This window comes from Garra rufa, chromosome 9, assembly GCF_049309525.1.
Source record: "Garra rufa chromosome 9, GarRuf1.0, whole genome shotgun sequence".
In the NCBI taxonomy this organism is placed as follows: Eukaryota; Metazoa; Chordata; class Actinopteri; order Cypriniformes; family Cyprinidae; genus Garra; species Garra rufa.
Window position 1 is genome coordinate 25,723,463 of NC_133369.1, and position 5,597 is coordinate 25,729,059.

Here is a 5,597-nt window from a genome sequence, read left to right on the forward strand (position 1 = left end):
AGTAATAAATAAGTATTGGTTAAATATATGCTATTCAATAGATTTTACAGTTCAAGATAAAACTTAAAAGATGTTATTAAATTGTATAAAATATTTCATATTCCTATCGATTCATATTGAGTGCATTATTTAATTATTATACCATAATTATTTAATGTATTTGTAGTGAACTATATATTAGTATTTAAATAATTCACTGTTAGAACCTCGTTTCTGGGTCACTGCAGTTTCTCAGGTCTGTCGAGTGGATCAGCAACAAGCGCTTGGGATAGACAACAACACACCAAAGTCTAATACAAGTTGGTTTATTGTTATCTACCAAAGAAGATGGGGCAGTCCCATCTTTTATACAGCACCCTTACAAGCCTTCATGTAGGCGGGGGTTCACATATCATTTAAGCAAATACTTCTACATATGGGAAGGAAAATTACAGATGATCCAGGGCAACTATAAGGAAGAGAGGAAGATAGTGCAGCCGCACTCAACTGGTTTCCTGCCGACAGATAACCCTGAAACAGACAGATAAAACATTCCCAGACAGAACTGTATCATCACACTCTTAAATGAAGCAAACTGCGAAATACAAGAAACTACAAAATATTAACTTAAGAAAACCTCACTGCAAAACACATTAATTCTTATAATCCCCTCTTCCAGACTCTCTCTAGAGTCTGGATTCTCCTGTATCCTTCTGTGGCAGTGGGTGATATCCTGCAGAGATAGCAGACACCATAGTATACATCCGTTGTGTGAAACATTTCACAATGCATGGACCAAAAATACACAATAAAAACAAAATAAGTAATACCGGTATTATCATTGAGACATAAGGTGCAAACGTGCCAAATAGGCTAGAGAGAATACCCCAATTCCAATTGTTAGTTCTAGACTTTAGCTCATCCTCATATATCTGGGATGAAATCTGCTTCATAGTAGCTACAGCAGTGCCAATTGATCCCTCGGGCTCATCATTTGCAGGTATGTATGTGCAGCATTTGTCACCTACAACAGAACAAACCCCTCCCTGTTGGGCAAGAAGCATGTCCAGGGCCAACCTGTTCTGCATGACCACCTGTCTCAGTGCTCTCAGTTCGCTTTGTACCCCTACCAGTGCAGCTGTGGTGCTGTTAACAAATGATGCCAGTCGATAATGTATGATGTCCTGTTGTCTCAGTAAGTCAGAGACGCCGAACTGAGGTACCATAGACTTCCAGAACCGAGTCCAGTGTGACCTCATCTGATGTTCATCAGGGATGTCCTCGTTGTCCACTGATCGTTTGCTCCTGAAAGACAAATCACGTTGTGTATGCATAACAGTCACACGATGTTGCAGCTGCACTGGTTCACAGAGGCCTGTCCAGCTCATCCTGTAAGTGTTGTTTACAGTGTCCTCACCACAATACCAGTACCAGTCATCAGCCAGCACTGCACCTTTCGCTGGCCAGGGGGACTCACAGTACATTAGTAGTGATACACAGGCAGTGTTCGTGGAGGTGTAACAAACAGTTCTATTATTTCCCTTAGCACATGCTGCGGTGTTCTTCTCACATGAGCCCCTCTCGAACCTTGGACAGTAGCTTTGCAGCCACCTTTCTATACCCTGCCCTTGGTTTATTATTTGTTTGCAATTTGTAGCACTTATACCTGTCACGCTTTCACCTGATGTCCCATTAAAACAATTAGAAAACATAAAACCTTCAGGTAACACCAGGCTAACTTTTACATCAACAGTTTCAGTTTCATTTTTACTTGATGCACTACCTTCTTTCTTGCACGTTTCATTCATACAACAGTAATTTTGGTACCGTTTAGTTTCATCAGTATAGGGTGTTGTTACCCTCTTTACACACCTAGGAGAATATACATACATTTTCCCTATATAATATGTACAAAACACAGTGAAATTGTTATAGACAAATGGTTTCAAGGATACGGTTATTGCGGTGCAGAATAATTCTTAACACACCACACAGGATTCATTGGTCAGTTGACGCGCTGTCCAGTTGGCATACTGCCAGAAGAGGTTTCTTTTCGCCTCCTCCTTTGAAGCGTTGGGTACCATGAGTCCAGCTAGGACAATACACATTATTGCTCTGGAAGACAAAAACAGTTAGTACATGTAATACATTGTTTTTCATTTCAAGGGTTTCACTCTGGTTGCATGAATCCACTGTGGAAAAAGATCAGTTAAAACAGCAGTTCTGGTCACAGCTAGTATCTCTGTAGGCCCATCATACAGAGAGTCATTAAGGCCCCCGGTTTTTAGTTTCTTTATCAATACATGATTGCCCACTTCAAAGGGGTGTGAGTTAGCTTTAGGGATCTCAGGGTGTTTCTTGTTAACCCTTTCCCAGAACTCAGTTAATTTTTCTATTAGGCCTACAGAGTACTCAGACATATGATCAGTTAACACTACACCTATCCCTACCATTCCGTGGCGCCAAGGGATGGGGAAAGGTCAGCCCATCACCACCTCATAGGGTGATAGTTTATCTAAATTTGGCTGAGGCATCATTCTTAGGTCTGCTAAGACAATTGGAAGTACCCTTGTCCAATCGGATGTATTCATACTTATCATTGCTTTTCTTATCTGTTGTTAAGATACTTTTGATGTGAAAGGTGTGCCCTTATCGGAATCTATTGATACCGGGATACCATATCTGGGTGTGATTTCTTTGGTTAAAAACTGCACGACCATATTGGCGTTTTCTTTGGCACATGGAAAGGCCTCTACCCACTTAGAAAATTTGTCCAGAAGCACCAAGAGGTATTTAAAAGGTCCCCTCTTGGGCATGTGTGTGAAATCAACCTGCCACTCAGTAAACGGTTGGTTAGGCCTCGGCAGGTGTTGATGTTTTGCTGGAGGTTTGCTTATATTATTTTTAGCGCAAATTAAACATCTGTCAAGAATGTCATTAACCGTTTGAGGTAATTGGTCGACACAAAATAGACCTCGCATTGTATCTAGTACCCCTCTTCGGCCGCGATGAGTGATACCATGAAATTCGCGGACGAGAAACGGTAAAACAGACGTAGGTAAACACAGTCGACCCTCTTTGTCACGCCAGAGGTCATCAGGTCCCTGAGGCGCAGAAAAAACTGACCAGAATTGACGGTCAGATTCACTTGCTACTTTCTGAACCGCGACAAGGTCAACATCTGGAATTAGTGACGACGTCATTTTTGAGGTTGACACTAGAGCTACATTAACATGATGGCTTGGAGGCCCCTCTTGGTGAGTTACCCTTAGCCTCATCTGTGTATAAATTCGAGTGACCCTTTGTTTTTACTATAGCTAACGAGAGAAGTAGACAAGAGGCCTCAATAACTGTTTCAACAAGATGCTGTTGTTTACTGAAGAAAATAGTTTGCAGTTTCATCAGCAGAAGTCAGCTTCAGCACTCTCGATAGAGACTGACACACACACACACATAGAGGCTTTATCTATCTTCAAGGTTGTCTTAGCCAGGCAAGACTCTTTATCAGTGTGTTGGACACACACACTTAGGTCGATCATTTTCTGGTTTTAGGCAGGGAACAGCCTCGAGCAGATGCGTCTCATCAGACTTATTACACATTTTTGACATTATTATGAACTTATAATCTGCGCCAGTGAAATGGCTGTGCCACGACAATTTTATCAACATTTCCACGAAGTGTAATGGTTTGTCCACTTCTGGTAACATGCTCAAAATGTCTTTCAAAGTCGAGACGGACGGCGGAGTTATCTCTATGTGGCCCTGTCGTTTTGTTATCCATAAATGAGCTTCATTTATTTTCTCGACGGGCGCTGGTGGGGGCGCGCAATGCTCTGCGGAAGTAAGCGTGGGCACGACAGGCGCGGGTGCAGGATAAGGTGGTGGCGCGCATGGCGAGAATGTGGAAACAGACTGGATAGAGTTTAGCTGCTTTCTCTAATTTGGTTTTCTGTAACTTCAACTCAGCCTCAGCTAATAATTGTTTCTCGTTCTTACCCGTCGGCTTTTTCGGTACCACATTCCTGACAGATTTTGGCAGTGAAATACCCTGTTTATCATTCCATACAGTTTGCATTTTTAACCAAACATCATACCCGTCTTTCATATATTTTTGGTCCCATTCAGGGTCACCTTCGCCTTTATATGTCAATCGAAAAGCTTGTGCCATATGATTTGGGTCAAAAGAACCCATTCGCGGATATGTAGGATACATCCCATTGGCTTCGGTCCAACCCGCTAAATTATTCACCCATAAATTTGTGTAAAAACCCCAAATACATCTATTCATCCAATCATTTGGTGTTTCGCCAGGATTTGGTTTAGGATAGGTGGCTCCCATGATAGATATACAGATAATATATACAGATATTCACCTCACCACGGGACAGACCGAAACTCGTGACCCACACTTTTGCTTTTAATTTATTTGAGCGCGCTCTCTCAGTTTTGCTGAGAATATTGCGGCGGCCTTCAGATAGGCAAACTATACTTCGCCTTACCTGGTCCTCGCAATGTATTTGCGGCAGCCTTCAGATAGACAAACTATACTTCATCTTACCTGGTCTGCGCAATATCTAGATAGACAAACTATACTTCATCGTATCTACTCACAACACGAACAATAATGTAACTAACCAGGTAGACAAACTATACTTCATCTTACCTGATCAGAGACATCACGTCGCGGTCACCAAATTGTTAGAACCTCGTTTCTGGGTCACTGCAGTTTCTCAGGTCTGTCGAGTGGATCAGCAACAAGCGCTTGGGATAGACAACAACACACCAAAGTCTAATACAAGTTGGTTTATTGTTATCTACCAAAGAAGATGGGGCAGTCCCATCTTTTATACAGCACCCTTACAAGCCTTCATGTAGGCGGGGGTTCACATATCATTTAAGCAAATACTTCTACATATGGGAAGGAAAATTACAGATGATCCAGGGCAACTATAAGGAAGAGAGGAAGATAGTGCAGCCGCACTCAACTGGTTTCCTGCCGACAGATAACCCTGAAACAGACAGATAAAACATTCCCAGACAGAACTGTATCATCACACTCTTAAATGAAGCAAACTGCGAAATACAAGAAACTACAAAATATTAACTTAAGAAAACCTCACTGCAAAACACATTAATTCTTATATTCACCCTTATAGGCTGTTTGTGTGTGAGCTTATTGATTTTCTGCACTTATAGGCCTATACATGAGGACGGTAAAAGTACTACAATTTATTATACTAGTAATTTTATAATAAATCGAAAAGCAAGGCGTCTGGAAAAATATAGGGAGAAAAAAATAATCCTCTGCCGCCATCTTTTGGTTATATGGGTAATTCCATATTACGCTCCGTGCATAAGGTCAATTGTCTTTTTTCGGTTTCATATATTTCCCGCACTCTAATATGACGTGTTCCACTGTTTCTTCATGCCCGCAATATTCACATTTCCCTTAGCCATGTTTACCTATTTTCAGTATTGTTCCATTTAATCCTGTGTGTCCAAACCGAAGCCTTGATATTATTGTCTCTTCTCGCCTATTTCTCCCTGTACACCTTATTTCTCCCACTCTCCTTGATGAAACCATCGTCCTTTCCTATTTTCTACCCATTGTTGTTGCC

At 41.5% G+C, this 5,597-nt stretch overlaps 1 long non-coding RNA gene across 1 annotated transcript; it reads right to left on the minus strand.

The window, feature by feature from the left end:
• Positions 1-289: 289 nt before the first annotated feature.
• On the minus strand, positions 290-5,116 carry LOC141342084 (uncharacterized). The gene is made up of 2 exons (XR_012356658.1): positions 4,643-5,116; positions 290-2,094 (listed from the first exon to the last, which is right to left on the minus strand). It is a non-coding gene; the product is annotated as an uncharacterized lncRNA (long non-coding RNA).
• Positions 5,117-5,597: the final 481 nt, after the last annotated feature.